The following is a 17,877-nucleotide window of genomic DNA, read 5'->3' on the forward strand; positions in this document are numbered from 1 at the left end:
AAGACTTTATCCAGTGTCTTCTTATAAAAACATAGACCTATTTCCTTATAGAAGTTGTATAATCTTAACTCTTACATTTAGGTCTATGATCCATTTTATGTATGGTGTGAGGCAAATTGACAACTCACTTTTTTATATATGGATACCCAGTTTTTCTAGCACCATTTGTTGAAAAAATTATCTTTTCTCCAGTTGAGCTACCTTAGCCCCTTTGTGGAAAATCAGTTGGCCACATGTGTGTGAGTCTGTTTCTGGACTCTTCATGGTACCTCATCAGTCAGCACTATGGACTGAATGTTTGTGTCCCCTGAAAATTCATATGTGAAAGCCCTGATCCCCAGTGGGATGGTGTATTAATCCATTTTCACGCTGCTAATAAAGACATATCGAGACTGGGTAATTTATAAAGAAAAAGAAGTTTAATTGACTCTCAGGGCCATGCGGTGAGGGAGGCTTCACAATCATGGTGGGAGGCAAGGAGGAGCAAAGTCACATCTTACATGGTGGCAGGGAAGAGAGAACTTGTGCAGGGGAACTGCCCATTATAAAACCATCAGATCTTGTGAGACTTACTATCACGAGAACAGCATAGGAAAGGCCCGCCCCCATGATTCAATTACCTCCCACTGGGACCCTCATATGACACATGGAAATTGTGGGAGCCACAATTCAAGATGAAATTTGGGTGGGAACACAGCCAAACCATATCACATGGCATTAGGAGGTGGGGCCTTTGGGAGCTGATTAGGTTTAGATGAGGTCATGAGGGTGGGACCCTCATGATGGGATTGGTTCCCAACAACAAGAGGAAGAGACACTAGGGCTTCCTTTCTCCACTGTGTGTGAGGATACAGCAAGAAGGCAGCTGTGTCCAAGCCAAAGAGAACTATTACCAAGAACCAAATCTGCTGGCACCTTGTCCTTAGACTTTTAGCCTCCAGAACTGTGAGAAATAAATGTCTGTTGTTTAAGCCACCCAGTCTGTGGTATTTTGCTATAGCAGCCCAAGCAAATTGAGACAATGTCTATCTTGATGCCAATGCCACACTCTCTTGACTACTGTAGCTTTGTAACATGTCTTGAAATCACGTACTGTGAGTTCTCCAATGCTGTTCTTCATTTTCAAAGTTGTTTTGTCTATTCAAAATTTGTCACACTTTCACATGAGTTTTAGAATACCCTGCCAATTTCTATGGGGGGAAAAAGCCTACTGGGGTTTTGATTGGATTGCATTGAATCTATAAACCATTTGAGGGAGGATCAATATCTTTAACAATATTGAGCCTTTCAATCTGTGAACATGGTGTATCTCTCCATGTTGGGAGCCGCCTTTAATTTCTCTCAACAATGGGTTGTACTTTCAATGTCTAGACCTTGGATATGGGTTGCTAGAGAACCTACTAGAGTGGATTAAATAATTAGTAGATCCCTACATATGGTTATTGAGTTTATGGGTATTGTTTCAACCATTCCTAGTAACCCTGCATTCTCATTTAGTCATTCATTTATCTAACAGATATATAGACTGAACAGTTAACTGTGTGCTGCGATATGAGGATGAGGATGACAGAATTAGGTGTATTTGTTTGTTCCTATGATGTTTTTGTTTAGCCCAGCCCATATTTGACTGCAGCCTCAGCCATAATATAAGACAGAGCTATTTTTTTGTTTCTTTGTCCGTTTGTTTCTTTGTTTGTTTTGGAGACAGAGTCTCGCTCTATCCCTCAGGCTGGAGTGCAGTCACGCGATCTTGGCTCACTGCAACCTCCACCTCCTGGGTTTGAGCGATTGTCATGCCTCAGTCTCCTGAGTAGCTGGGATTACAGGTGCCTGCCACCACATCCAGCTAATTTTTGTAATTTTAGTAGAGACGAGGTTTTGCCATGTTGGCCAGGCTGGTCTCAAACTCCTGGCCTCAGGTGATCTGCCCGCCTTAGCCTCCCAGAGTGCTGGGATTAAAGACATGAGCCACCACGCCTGGCCAGAGTTTTGTTTTATTTTGTTGTGTTGTGTTTTTGTGTTTTTGTGGGTTTTTTTGACAGAGTCTGGCTTTGTCGCCAGGCTGGAGTGCAGTGATGCGATCTTGGCTCACTACAACCTCCACCTCCCAGGTTCAAGCAATTCTCCTGCCTCAGCCTCCCGAGTAGCTGGGATTACAGGCACACATCGCCATGCCCAGCTAATTTTTGTATTATTTTTTTTTTTAGTAGAGACAGGGTTTCACCACGTTAGCCAGAATGGTCTTGATCTCCTGACCTCGTGATCCACCTGCCTCGGCCTCCCAAAGTGCTGGGATTACAGGCGTGAGCCACTGTGCCCGGCCCAGAGTTTTTTTTATATTATGTGTGTCTGTGTGTCCAAGATGTTTTAGCTGTGTCCAATTTTTTTTTTTTTTTGGAAATAGAGTCTTGCTCTGTTACCTAGACTGGAGTGCAGTGGTTCAGTCATGGCTCACTGCAGTCTTGCCCTCCTGGCCTCAAGCGATCCTCCTGCCTCTACCTTCACCTCCTAAATAGCTGGGACTACAGGCATGTGCCACCACACCTGGCTAATTTTTTTTTTTTTTTTTTTTTTAGATGAATCTCACTCTGTCGCCCAGGCTGGAGTCCAGTGGCACGATCTTGGCTCATTGCAACCTCCACCTCCTGGGTTCAAGCAAGTCTCCTGCCTCAGCCTCCCATGTAGCTGGGACTACAGGTGCCTGCCACCACACCTGGCTAATTTTGTATTTTTAGTAGAGACGGAATTTCACCATGTTGATCAGCTGGTCTCAAACTCCCGACCTCATGTGATCCGCCCACCTCAGCTTCCCAAAGTTCTGGGATTACAGGCATGAGCCACCTTGCCCGGCCACCTGGCTAATTTTTTAATTATTTTTTGTAGAGATAGGGGTCTCATTATGTTGCCCAGGCTCCAAGAATTTTTAAGTACCATTTTCTGGAAAAGGCTTCTGACAGAACCTCACCAAGAACCAGATCTGCTGGCACGTTGACATTAGACTTTTAGCCTTCAGAGCTGTGAGAGCTCAAATCAAATCAAAATAAGAAAGTAAGAATTAATTTTTTTTCATTTTTTTCAATGAAAATATTCCTCACCTACTATATAATGTATTTTCCTTCCATATTCTAGCTGGTTACATGAGAACAAGGTAAGAGGAGGTAGAGAATGACAAAGGAGGAAAGAGGAGAGCACAGGTGAGGAGAAGGAGAGCAGCTTGACTGCAGTGACTGAACACTCAGACCACAGGGTCTCCTCTGGTTATGGAAATGGGATGGAGGAAGAAATAAACACAGCATATCAGTTAGGAAAGTGGCCACAAGTAGTAGAAAACCTGACTATGGTGGATTAAATAATTAGAAGCTTTGTTTTCTCACCTAAGGACTCTGGGGTAGCTTTCTGGCATCGGTTCAGCAGCAGAGCTTTTGGCAGTACCCAGCATCTTTCTGATTTGCTTGACTTTGCTGTGTGATCACAAAATGGCTGCTGAAGCTCCAGCCATCACATATGCATTAGACAGAAGGAGGAAGAGGCAGAGACAGACACTCTGTCCCCTTTTATCAAGGAAGCAGCAATTTTCCCAGAAACTAGCCTGGCAGACTTCCACTTAGATCTCAGGAGCCAGAACTAGATCATGTGGCCACCCCTAACCTCAAGAGAGGCTGAGAAAGTTGGGGATGGGATGGATTTTCATGACCTATCACCTGGGGCTGAGCCCACTGATGTCTTGAACAAAGTTGGGGTCTTATCCCCAGAGAAAAAGGTTAGGATGCAGATTGGGTGGTGTTATAAGTCAAATTGTATCCCCCAAAAAAGTAGGTTGAAGTCCTAACCCCCAATACCTCAGAATGTGACCATATTTGGAAATAGGGTCATTGTTGATGTAAATATTTAAAATAAGGTCATACCAGAGTAGGGTGCACCCCTAATCCAATATGGCTGCTGTCCTTACAAAGAGAGGAGAATGCCATGCAAAGGAACAGATACACAGGGAGTAGACCATGTGAAGACAGAGACAGGGATAGGAGTGATGAGGCCAGGAGCCAAGGAACACCCGGGGCCACCAGAAGATGGAAGAGGCAGAAGGACCCTCCCCTAGAGCCTCTGGAGGGAGCTCAGCCCTGCCCACACCTAGGTATCAACCTGAGGGCCCTCAGCTCTTTATACCTGAACCCTGGAAGGCTGGGGGTGAGGGGGAGGAGGCCAGCCTTGCTCAAGCCCCTCCCACTGGTCGGCATCCTGATTACCATTTACAGATGTGGAAACTGAGGCTTAAAGATGGGAAGGAATTGTCTGGAGACTCACCACTAGCAAGCGGCGACAGATTCGTGCCCAAGTTCCGGGACTCCAGCATTACTGCTCACTCCAGTCAACCAGGGAGAGCAGCTGTGTGAACTCTGCCCCCAAACTAGAGGGAGTCCAGTCGCCTTTACCATTTTCCTAACTTTACCCATTTGGAGAGATGATGCCCATAAGTTGGCCATAACCAAAGATAAAAATCATTTGATTTTCTGGAAAAGATTGTACAAAAGGAAAGAAGCCAAAGGTTAAATCCTGCCTTGAAATTGGGAAAGCGTTTGGTCATCCCCCTCCCCGCCCCTGCACCATCTAGGTTCTCAGCTGGTGAGACTCTCAGGAGCGCTGGGGTTGTGGGCCCTGGAGCCCTGCCACCTGTACTTTCTTCCATCCCTTACCCACCATTGGTCACTCCGGATGCCATGCACCTTCGTTTCCTTTCTGTAAGACCGAGGGGGCTAGGTGTGGTGGCTCACGTCTGTAATCCCAGCACTTTGGGAGACTGAGGCAGGCGAATTGCCTGAGGTCAGGAGTTCAAGACCAGCCTGGCCAACATGACGAAACCCCGTCTGTACTAAAAATGCAAAAATTAGCCGGGTATGGTGGTGCACGCCTGTAGTCCCAGCTACTTGGGAAGCTGAGGCAGGAGAATCGCTTGAACCCAGGAGACAGAGGTTTCAGTGAGCCAAGATCACGCTACTGCACTCCAGCCTGGGCAGCAGAGTGAGACTCCATCTCAAAAAAAAAAAAAAAAAAAAGGTGGAGGGGACCCACAGTTCCCCACTGTGATGAAGATGAAAAGACCCTCCATCCATCCTCTCATTCAGCAAATCCACGCTGGGGTACTGCTCCATGCCAGCCCCTGGGCTGGTGCTGGGGAGCAGTGAGCAAGACCAAGTCCTGCCCTCACAGAGCTGGCCTTTTTCCTAATGAAGGGACACACACCAAGAGGAAGGAGAGAAAGTGTGGCTGGAGGGCTGCCTTCTGCGTGGGTAGAAGCGAGGCAGTGGTCAGACAGGGTCTCTCTTGGGGCAGGGGACACTCGAGCAGAGACCCAGTTGAGGTGGATGTTAGAAGCAATGCAGTCCAGGTGGAGACACAGCCAATGCAAGGGCCTTGAGGCAGTGGGTTCGTTTCCTGTGTTGGTTTCCTGCCGTAACAAAGTGCCACAAACTGGGCCAGACGGGGTGACTCACGCCTGTAATCCCAGAACTTTGGGAGGCCAAGGCTGGAGGATCACTTGAGGTCAGGAGTTTGAGACCAGCCTGGCCAACATGGCAAAAACCCCTCTCTACTAAAAATACAAAAATTAGCCGGGCATGGTGGTGCGTGCCTGTAAGTCCCAGCTACTCAGGAGGCTGAGGCAGGACAATCCCTTGAACCCAGGAGGCAGAGGTTGCAGTGAGCCAAGATCGCGCCATTGCACTCCAGCTTGGGCAACAGAGCAAGATTCCGTCCCAAAAAAAAAGAAAGAAAAGAAAGGAGAGAGGGAGAGAGAGAGGAAGGAAGTTGGGAAGGGAGGGACGGGGGAGGGAAGGAAGGAAGGGAGGGAGGGAGGGAGGGAGGGAGGGAGGGAGGGAGGGAAGGAGGGAAGAGAGAGACAGGAACCACAAACCAGGTGGCTTAAAACACCAGAAATTTACTCTCTTATTGTTGTAGAGCCAGAAGACCCCTCCCTTGCCTTTTCCAGCTGCTGGTGGCCCCAGACTTCCCTGGGTTTTGGCTGCATCGCCATAACCCCGGGCTCAGTCTTCAAGTGGCCTTGTCCTCCCACTGTGTGCCTCCACTCTGTGTCTCTCCTAAGGACACTTGTCAATGGATTTAGGGCACACCCGGGTAATCCAGGATGACCCTGTCTCAAGATCTTTAATGTAATTACATCTGCAAGACCCTTTCTCCAAATAAGGTCCCACTAACAGGGGGCAGAGATTAGGACATGAACACATCTTTTGGGGGCTGCCTTCAACCCAGCACAGGCAGGAACAGGCTTGGTGTGTTTGAGGCCTGTGTGGCTGGAGCTCAGTGGGCCTCCCAGGAGCAGTGGGGAGGGATGAGGGTGGCAGGGCCAGGGACAGTCATATAGGGCTCAGAGGGCATGACAAGAAGTGCAAGGGCTCAGACACAACAGGAGCTGTCACCGTAGCTGACATGCACTGTACATGTGCTATGTACCGAGCCCTGGGCATGACCCACCCTCCCAGGATCACTGTATTGTTTCCATTTTACAGATGAGGAAACTGAGGCCAGGTTGTGAGGTCATTTCTGCCAGTCACAGAGTTGGGGGTGAGGCCTGGCACCCAGGCTGTCACCACTAGCTGAGGCCCCCTCCCGACGGCTTGGGTCCCTTTCAGCCCTGGACCTTGAGGGAGGGGACCACAAATGCTGAGTCCTCCTCTCCACCCCAGGGGACCTGGGAAAGGCCAAGGGTTCTTTTGCAGAGCTTCCGGTTCCCCGGTTCCCCGGCAGGAGAGGGAATGCTGCACATGCGTGATTTCCAGGTTGGAAGGATACTTTGTAAACCTTTTCAATACAGCTCCCGCTAGGCTTAGGGCCCAGGGAGGTGTGTCTGCAGGGCCCCCGGACACATCTCTTTGAAATGCAAACATAAAGCTAGCACCCCTAGCTCCCTGCCTTCCTGGGAGCTTAGCCTAGGTCCCGGCTCCAAGCCCTAACTGCCAAGAGAAAGTTTTCATTTTCCTTTGGATACAGGCAACTCACTAGCACAGAATGGCCACACTGTTGACCAGGTGCACTCACGATGGATGAGAACATGCAGCAGGGCATCTTGAGATGGCATCTGCCTGACTAGATCAAAGGGTAGCTGACATGCACTGTGCAAAGGATGAGGTTTCCTTCTCGGCCTGTGATGCCCATTGCAGCTGAGCTCACCTTTGCCTTCTTTCCCCCATTGTGGAGAGGGCTCTCCAGGCTGGCAGGACCTCCAGTCTTCCCAGTACATGCAGGGATGGAGCGCCCAGGGTCCAGAGGTGGGAGAGGCTGAGCGGAGGCCATGGATCCCGGGCCCGGGGTGAGGAGCGGCATCCAGCTACCTGGAATGAGCTGGGCCTGTGGAGGTACCTGGGTAACTGACAACCCAGGAGGCTGGGGCTTCCGCTGGGACTGTGGCGACTGTCACATCCCACGCCACTTAAGGGGTTGCCGCTGCTTCTACAAATCCAGCTAGAAACAAGAAGATGGAAATTGGGAGGATGCTGGCCAGCAAACAAGAAGTGAGGAGCAGGGGCAGAGGACAGACAGGTCAGCCCTTGACTGAAGAAGGCCTCCCAGAGGAGGTAAAAGCCCATCTCCACCTCAGGAGAGCTAGCTGAGCTCCACTCCAGACCAGATTGTCAGGGAACTGGGCTTTGCCTGGCAAACATTCCCAAACTCCCAGGACAACAGGAGCATCTCAGAAGCTTCCAAACAGAAAGAACCAGCAATAGCAGAAACGGATCAGAGTGGACCAGCTTCCCTGTGCAACTCTGGCAGCCCGCAGATCCTCATCCCAGCCAAACACCACTCACCCAGCAGGGAAGGAAAGTAAGAATCCTTGTGACCAAGCAGGTTAGCTTCAAAATGCATTTTGAAACTTCTTTCCTTTCTTGCTTTCAGCCTTAACATACTTTGAAACTCCTTGTTTCCCTCCCTTTCCACCAGACACTCCCTTGCACTGCTCACTTACCTAATTTTGTGCTTGCTTAGTAGTGCCAGGGGGCTAATCTTGAGAAAAACCGAGCATGGAAATCCAGCTGTGAAATTCCAGGTGGTCAGTCTACAACCTGGCCATTGTAGAGATGATGCTAGCCCGTGCTCCCGGTGGACCATGACTCAAGATAGCCAAGGAAACAAGGCACACAGACCTTGTGCCCAGTGCCCCACCTGCATGTCTCCCATTCCAGGCTCCCTTTTACCCCTCTCACCCGCATAAAGCTTGAGATGGTTCCTTTGAGGCTTGAGCCTGGCCAGCCTGGCCATTCTCCCACCTGCTAGCACTCAAGTAAAAGCTGCTTTCGGCCAGAAGTGGTGGCTCACGCCTGTAATCACAGGACTTTGGGAGGCCAAGGTGGGTGGGTCACTTGAGGTCAGGAGTTTGAGGCCAGCCTATCCAACATGGCAAAACCCTGTCTCTACAAAAAATACAAAAATTAGCCAGGCATGGTAGCGCGTGCCTATAATCCCAGCTACTCAGGAGGCTGAGGAAGGAGAATTGCCTGAACCCAGGAGGCGGAGGTTGCAGTGAGCCAAGATTGTGCTACTGCACTCCAGCCTGGATGACAGAACAAGATTCTGAAAAAAAAAAGCTGCTTTCACCACACTTTGCTTCTTGTATTCTGGTCTCCAAACAGCAAGCGGCCAGACTTGAGTCGGTTACATTCTGCAAACATCTGCTCACTGCAAAGTTGCAAGACCAAACAACCCCTGCAACAGAGCAGAGGCCTCAGAGAGGAAAAGGTGGTGGGCAGCCACCCTTGCAAAGTGTGCAGTTGAAATGAGTGACAGAGGAGCTGGCTGGGCTGTCTGTAAGTATCAAGTATAGATTCGTGGGTGTTACGCACAAAGAAAATTCCAGAGAACAAAGACCAGACCATGCAATAGTGACTGGGAAGGTTTATGCATCAACCTGGCCAGTCTACAGTACCCAGTTTTGGTCAAACACCAGTCTAGATGTGGCTGTGAGGGTGTTTTTAAATAAAATTAGCATCTAAATGAGAAGAGTGAGTACAGCAGATTGTTCTCCATGCTGTGGGTGGGCTTCATCCAATCAGTTGAAGGACTAAAGAGAAAATGACTGAGGTCACCCAAAGAGGAAGGAATTCTGCCTCCAACTCAAGCCTTTGGACTCAAACTAAACTCTTTCCTGAGTCTCCAGTGACTTGCCAACCTCTATGTCACGTGAGCTGATTCCTTAAAATCTCTCTCTCTCTCTCTCTACACACACACACACACACACGCACACGCACACGCACACGCACACGATATGATATATATTATATACGTGGCATGGATAGAATGTGTATTTTTGGTGTGGTTTTTTGGAATTTTTTTTTTTTTTTTTTTTTTTTTTTTGAGACCGAGTCTTGCTCTGTCGCCCAGGCTCACCACCACACCTGGCCAATTTTTGTTATGTTTAGTAAAGACAGGGTTTCACCATGTTGACCAGGCTGGTCTCGAACTCCTAGCCTCAAGTGATCTGCCTGCCTCAGCCTCCCAAAGTGCTGGGATTACAGGCATGAGCCACAGTGCCTGGCTATAATATGTATCATGTATTCATCAGTATATATGTGTCATGTGTATATGTATGTTAGAGCTCTAATACAGTCATAATGCAGTAAGCACAAACACACAGCAACTAAATGCATAAAGAAAAATGACTAGACATGAAGGAAGACTTCAAGAAAATGCAATTACAATGGAATGTTCTAATGTCATTAAATCAGACAGATACAGTCAACAAAAAAACAAGTAAAAATGTAAAGGAAATTGAATAGTACAATTGTCAACCAGATTTTAGAGATATATAGAAAAGTTGTTTCAGAGTCTGTAACATTTTTTACAATTATTTATGTATTCAGCCTCTGTTATCCATTGAATTGTGTCTGCCTCCCTCCTCCCCCTAAAAAAAAAAAATATATTACAGCCCAAAACCCCGGTACCTCAGAATGGAACCTTATTTGGGGATCTTCACAGAGGTAATCAAGTTAAAATGAGGTCATTAGGGTGGGCTGTAATCCAATATGACTGTGTCATTATAAAAAGAAGAAATATGGACACAGCGCCTTCTATGCAGGGAGAAAGAGGGCTGTGTGAAGATGAAGGCAGAGATTGGGGAGAGGCTGCCACAAATCAAGGAACACCAAAGATGGCCAGCAAAGTCCTGGAAGCTGGGGAAAGACCTGGAATAGATTCTCCCTCACAGCCCCCAGGAGGAACCCTGCCCTGCCAACACCTCGATCTCTGACTTCTGGCCTCCAGAACTGAGAAACAGTCCATTTCTGCTGTTGAAGCCCCCTAGCTTATGGAACTTTGTTATGGCATCCCTAGAGAACTCAAGCAGCCCCCAAACTACCTTAATTCGAAAAGGTGATATTTTAAGCAACACATCCTCAGATTATTATCCAATAGAACTAAAATACACAATAAAACATGATTGGCTGGGTGTGGTAGCTCATGCCTGTAATCCCAGCCCTTTGGGAGGCCGAGGAGGGTTGATCACTTGAGCTCAGGAATTCAAGACCAGAGGGCAACATGGGAAAACCCCATCTCTACAATAAATAACAAAAATTGGCAGGCTGTGGTGGCGCATGCCTGTAGTCCCAGCTACTTGGGAGGCTGAGGTGGAAAGATCCTTTGAGCCCGGGAGGCAGAAGTTGCAGTGAGCCAAGATCGCAACAGTGCACTCCAGCCTGGGTGACAATGAGACCCTGTCTCAAAAAAAAAAAAAACAAAAAAAAAAAAACACCATGAAATCATAATTACTCAGAAATTAAGATAAACTGCACTATATAAGCATGAAATCAAGAAGGGAATGGAAAGCAAAATTACAGTCTATCCCTAAAGCAAAGCAAAGAAGAATGTTTAATAGCAAACCTATAGGACACGGTAAAATCTGCATTTAGCGATAATAAAGTGTCAAGGTTATTGACAGATACAATTTCAACACCAAATACATCACTGGCCATAATGTTTAGGGTACAGATTGAATACACACTTTAATTTGAAATACCCAAATCACTCAAAAGATACTAATACATCAAAGTTTTAAAAGATTCGGCTGGGCGCGGTGGCTCATGCCTGTAATCCCAGCACTTTGGGAGGCCAAGGTGGGTGGATCACCTGAGGTCAGGTCGAGACCAGCCTGGCTAACATGGCAAAACCCTGTCTCTACTAAAACTACAAAAATTAGCTGGGCATGGTGGCATGCACCTGTAATCCCAGCTACTCGAGAGGCTGAGGCAAGAGAATCGCTTGAACCCAGGAGGCAGAGGTTGCAGTGAGTCAAGATTGTGCCATTGCATTCCAGCCTGGGTGACCAGAGGGAAACTCCATCTCAGAAAAAAAAAAAAAAAAAAAAAAAAAAAGATTGGACACTTCTCTTTAAACATATAATTACCTTTAAAAACTATCTATCTGTAGCTTTGGAATATGAAAGTATGAAATTGTATTCACCCAGCCAATGCTATGCCCACATATACTGCTGCTCCCTATTGAAATAGGAATGTAGTCAGTGGGTGGTATTTGTAATTTTAAAAGTTCTACACATGGAAAACAATTTGGCTCTCCTAACAGGCATAGAAAGCAGCTCTCTTCCTCACCACGCAGAGATCTGCCAGGCTGATGGACAACTGGATACCCCCAGAGGATATATTTTGAATGACCTTATCCAGTGACCCATGGGTGTCATTTAACACATGAGGCTCCCTGGAGCAGGAACTGACATGCCTGCTTCCAGAGCTTTTCAGCCCTGAACGTGCACTCCAAAAGCATAAAAGTGGCACTAGCGCCATTGTAAGAGCTCCCTCATGTGTCAGCCAATGCAAATTCAGACCATCATATCCTTTTAGAAAACCTATGGAGAAACTGCGTTTCTCTTACAAGTTAGTTCCCATATCAAAAAGAATGCCACAGGGTGTGTCTGTAAAGTAAGAAACCCACACTCACTGCCAGCTGCCGTCACCTCAGTTTCTCATTCTTCCTCGGCATCTTCTTCATCGTCTTCCTCTTCAGCCTCCGGATACTCCTCTCCCCAGCCTCCCTCAGCCTGGTCTTCCATTTCTGCCTCTTCGGTGATGGGCCAGGTAAATGAAGCTCCTGAGGATCAATATCTGTACACTCTTGACTTTCTGAAATCTTAAAGAAATTATCAGAAACTGTATTAAATTTATTTTTGAAAAGTTTTCAAAACTTCATAAAACCTTAACTTTTCTATCATGGAAGATATTGCTGATATCAATAATAACACACCAATTTTACTCCAAAAACCCAAAAGATATACTGGATAAATTGTAAAGATTAAAAAAAAAGTCCATGCACAAAATATATACACAGACACACATATGCTGTCTTCCTCAGTATTTTGATTGAAATGCCGTGCTGTAAATGGATTCATGTCTATGCTACAACTTAAAATAATTTATGTTCAGCATGATACCAAGTATAAAAGGCAATTAAAGGACATGATTTTGATTCCAAAAAATAATCTACATTTAGAAGGAAATTGCAGCCTTTGAGTGCCTTAGTTGTTCAAGAAGGAAGATGGCAAAGGTTGGTTTTTATCTCAGGAAATTTTAAAAAAAGAATGAAAACTAAACCAAAAGAAAATAGCCAAATGGAATTAATAAAGAAAAAACTAATATGAATGAAGCAGAAAATTAAAAATGGAGGAAAACATGAGTCAAAATCTATTTTTTTATTTGAAAAAGACCAATGAAATGTATAAATCTCTTACAATCCTTGTTGAGTACCAAGAAAACTATACATGATGAGGAAATGAGAGAGGAGACATCACTACAGAGACTGAACAAATGAAAAGAATTATGTCAATCCACTTAAAACCCTAGAGGGAACTGACTATGAAGACTCCTAAACCACCAAGGTGTTTATGATTTTTTAAAAGCATCACCTAGTGAGATCCCACTTATGCCAAATCATAAGTGAATGTGTGGGAGTGTCATGTATGTGTCACAGGAGTGTGTGTGGTACAACTGTAAATGTGTGTGTGTGCATGTATAGATTGTGGGGGTGGGGGTATGTGATGTGTGGGGGGGTGTATGTGTATGTGGTGGGGGGAGTGGGGACTTGCATGTGTACCCCCAAAATTCATGTTAAAACTGAATAACCAAGGTGACAGTAGTAGGAGATGGGGCACTTAGAAGGTGAGTAGGTCACGAGGGCTGCACCACCATGAATGAGATTAGTGCCCTTACAGGAGACCCTGTGAGCCAGCTTGTCCTTTCCACAATTTGAGAAACCAGCCCTCGCCAGACTCTGAACCTGCTGGTGCCTTGATCATGGCCTTCCCAGACTCCAGAACTGTGAGCAATAACTGTTTGTTGTTTATAAGCCACCCAGTCTAAAGTACTTTTGTTATAGCAGCCCATAGGGACTAAGACAAAATGCAAGTAACACTTCCCAGGTCCTTGTCCCAGCTGAATCCCTTAGAAGAGGTTGATGCTCAAGAGACATTAAATGGCAAATACAAGTCTAGAATGGATTGACAGTGTGTACAAGTGTGTGTGCGAGTGTCTGAGTGTATGTGCAAGTGTATGTACATGCGTGTGGTGTGTGCAACTGTGTGCAGGTGTGTGAGTGTGCTAGTGTGTGTGTGGGTGTACGAATGTGTGCAAGTATGTGTGCAGGTGTGTGCATGTGTGTGTGCACAAGTGTTGGGGGGATGTATGTGCTCAGGTGTGTGAGTGCTTGAGTGTGGTTGTGAGTGTATGGGTGTGTGGACAAGTGTGTGGGTGTGTGCAAGAGAGTGTGTGTGGGTGTGTGTGTGTGCATGCAGGTGTGCACACGTGGTAATGTGTGTGTGCAAGTGTGCAGATGTATACGAGTGTATTCACAGGTGTGTGCGAGTGTGTGCAGGTGTGTGCACACGAGTGTGTGCACAAGTGTGTGCGTGTATGTATGTGTGAGGGTGTGTGTGCAAGTGTGTCTGCATGCGGGCAAGTGTGTGAGTGTGCACGTCTGTGAGTGGGAGGTGTGTTCACAAGCTGAGCTGCAGGAAAGCAGTGTCCCCACAATGCTGATACTGTTTCTGGAAGTCCCCTACATGAAACCTCTGCAGCTGACACTCATCAATGCTGCTTGAATTCTTTGCAACAGGCAGGGGGCGGATATCATTTACAAGAAATGCAGACATCCTGCTGTGTTCCCGTGGCACTCCCCAACCTTCTGCTGCGGCTTTCAATGTGCTCCTCACATTGTCTTCTGCACAAAGACAAGCTGGAAATGCTATGGCCTTTGATTTTAGTATTCATCTCTCTCCATAGTGAACTCCATTTTCAATAGGCTTATGTCACATGTCCCCCAGGCACACTTCTGTGATCACCACTGTCTCCCCACTGGCAGACACCCCTGGTGGCCTCATGTGGCTCATCAGTCAGTGACGCAGCTTGACGAGGGGCAGGCAGCTGGCCAGGGGCGAGCTGGAGCAGTGGAGTCGGTTCACTGTTGGCTCCGCAGCATCACCGTGAGTCCCATGAAAATGAGCTCGCACATTGGGAGCTCACTTCTCCCTGCTGAGTAGTATTCCGTGGTGTGGATGCACTGCGGCTTGTCCAACCACTCACCTGATGAACATTTGGGCTGTTTCCTGTTTGGGGCTATTATGAAAAAGCTGCTGTGAACATTGGAGTATGAGTCTTTGTATGGTTACATCAACCCCTTTGTCTTGAGTAAATATCTAGGAGTGGAATTGTTGGCTGATGTGGTAGGTGCATGTTTAACGTTTTCAGACACTGCCGAAGTGTCTTCCCAAGTGGCTGCCCCATTTTCCCTTCCCACCAGAAACGCACAGGTACCCCCGGTGCTCCACATCTCCTCCGTGTTAAACCAACACTTGGTGTGGTCAGTAGTTTTTGTTTTACCCATTCTAATAGATGTTAAACGTCCAGGAATTTTGAGAGCTAAACAAACAATATCATTATTAAAAGTTAAATTATGTAAACTGACAAATTATATGAAAAACAAAGGAGATACTCAAAACTCACATCTTCATGATTCGAGCATGCTTTACTGTTGCTGTGTGTTGACATCTGTCAGATGTGTGTGGTGGAAATCCTGGAATCTCTTCCCAAGGTCACCTTCAGTGACTTCATGTTGGTAGCTCAAGACTGGCCAAGTGGAAGTATTACACCACAGAGCTCGGCATGCCACGGCATGCCAGGGCTTGATGTATTACTGCTTTGTTGATTGCCTAGACTTTAGAAAGCGATGAGAAAAATGCTAACATTGCAGATTAAACTGAAGAACGCTGGGTCTGTGGTCATTACATTATAAATAGAAAACAAAAAGAAAAAGAAACATTTCTGGTATTTGAAAACTATCATCCAATTAAGCAAAGAAGTTGTTCATCTTAGCTGCTTCAAGTTTATCTTATTAAAATAAATGAAAACATCAGCCAACATATATGTGGGAACCACCCCTGTCCATCCGTTGCAATCAAGTACTGGATACAGATACAAGAACTCAGTAAAAGTCAATGGAGGTATTTTGTGAGTATCGATTGGCCATGTGGAATTTACAGTGAAGAGTATATTGTATATTTTGTTGCATTTTTTATATATTGTGGATTTTATTATTTGTAAATTGTGTGTTCATGTATATGTATGCATGTGCCTGTGTGTATATAGAGAAAGAGACAGGGGAGGAAGGGAGAGAGATCCATGCCTACATACATACGTGTACATTTCCTTTCCTGGAAAGCTGGTTGTTAACCATTTATAAGCACATTGCTGCTTTGAGGCAGCAGAGAGGCAGGTCACAGCCTGTCTGTGAAGCATGGTATGCAAGACGCCTGGCCTAGCCAATCCCAACATGGACTTGGGGAGGGCACCTGAGGCCAGGCCACCGTGAGGCCAGGGGAGCCCAGAGTGATGAGAGAGAGGCACCTCAGCTCAAGACAGGTGAGAGGGCCCAAAACCAGAGATCCCTCCAGAGGCAGCAGCAGCCAAAATCAGGCTGTCATCTGCCTGCCTGTCCCATCCCGGGATTGAGACTCTTCTAGCATGCCCAATGAGAAGGGCCCCACCTGGTGTCACCTACCTAGCAAGTCAGTGGCAAGACTGGGCTTTTTCTCTTGTTTTTTGATCTGGAGGGGGGTCTCACTGTCGCCCAGGCTGGAGTGCAGTGGTGCCATCATGGCTTACTGCAGCCTCACCTTCCCAGGCTCAAGTGATCCACTGGCCCTCGACCTCCTGAGTAGCTGGGACTACAGATGTGTGCCTCCACTCCTAATTTTTCTTTTTAATTTTTGTAGAGATAGGTTCTTGCTATGTTGCCCAGGTCAGTCTCAAACTCCTGGGCTCAAGCAATCCGCCTGCCTTGGCCTCCCAAAGTGCTGGGATTATAGGCGTGAGCCACCGTGCCCAACAGGCCAGGGTTTTAAGGGTACCACCTGCTGGATTCGGCTGCACAGCTGGAGCCTGGCCAGTCAGATAAACAGAAGCAGGCCCTGTCTGGGCACCAGCAGATCTGGGAGCTCAGTGTCCCCTACTCCAGCTTCTGTAGGGCCAGCACAGGCCTTGTGACACTCTCCCAGGTGGATGCTCTCCTCGGGAAGCTTGGCTGTGACAAGATCTTCTGGTTACAAACCACATTCCCAAACTAGCCCCTGTGGGGCTTCCCCAGACTGTGCCCCTCCCCTTCCCCTTGGCCAGGCCCATGGCTCTCCCTCCCTCCACCAAAGCCCTCCACGCTCTGCTTCTGCCTGCCTTGCCATCACTCTCCTCTCTCTTGTTTGGCCCATTCTCCATGCAGCAACCTGATGTGGTTTGGACGTTCATCACCTCCAAATCTCAGGTTGAAATGCAACCCCCAATGTTGGAGGTGGGGCCTTGGTGGGAGGCGTTTGGGTCATGGGGTTGGATCCCTTATGAATGGCTTGGTGCTGTCCTCACCTCCGGAAGGAGTTGAATTCTCACTGTGAGTTCACCTCCTCTGCCTCTCTCTTGCTCCCCCTTTGCCTTCTGCCATAAGTGGAAGCTTCCTGAGGCCCCACCAGTAACAGATGCCGGTGCTGCTGAGCCAAAACAAACCCGCTGTCTTTGTAAATGACCCAGCCTCAAGTATTTCTTCACAGCAACTCGCGAACGGCTCGGCACGTGGCCCAAGCAGCATATGGCAGAATCCTACACCAGACTTTGCCCCTCTCCTGCTCATGACCCTCCACGGTTCCCCGCTGCCCTCAGGGTCAGGCCTGGCCCGGGCCACAAGGAAGGTCTGAGGTGGTCACTGCCTGTGCTCTGGCCTCACCATCCTACCACCGTGCACGCTGCAGTGGCTCCAGTCATTCTGACCTACTTAGGGCTTCCCGGATTGTCCAGCTGGCTGGAGGCTCAGGCTTTGCTCGTGTGAGTCACTCTCAGGCGTGGCCACCCCACCCCTTCTTACCTGACCCGGCGTTGGTGACAGGTCTCTCCCCACCCATGAGGCCTCTTGCAAGACTGGGAGTGCCTCAGGGTGGGGCCCCTGAAGTAGGTTAGCAGGGAACCCAAAGTGCAGTGTGGTGGGCAGAAGCTGCCCTCCCACCGAGCGGCCTCCTGGCCCTAGGGGGACATGGGGTGCAAGATAGGCTCCCTTCCAGTGTCACCCTCACAGCACCAGCCACCCCACCTCTGCTCCATGCACCCTCAGAGCCCTCAGCATATATATGTGCATGCCCGCATGTGGGGGCACCTCCCTTTTCCCCAGCACCCTGTTTCTTAACACTTCACCCTGTTACCACTTCACAGAGCAGGGACAGACACTCCAGGTCCCACGGCGGGTGAGCACTGCAGCTGAGCTTTGTGCCCAGGCAGGTGGCCGGCTCTGTGGGCTTAAGTCCCTACTCATGGCTTCTTTGGGCCTCTGGGATGACAATGC

Source organism: Macaca fascicularis, chromosome X (genome assembly GCF_037993035.2).
Source record: "Macaca fascicularis isolate 582-1 chromosome X, T2T-MFA8v1.1".
Taxonomy (NCBI): Eukaryota; Metazoa; Chordata; class Mammalia; order Primates; family Cercopithecidae; genus Macaca; species Macaca fascicularis.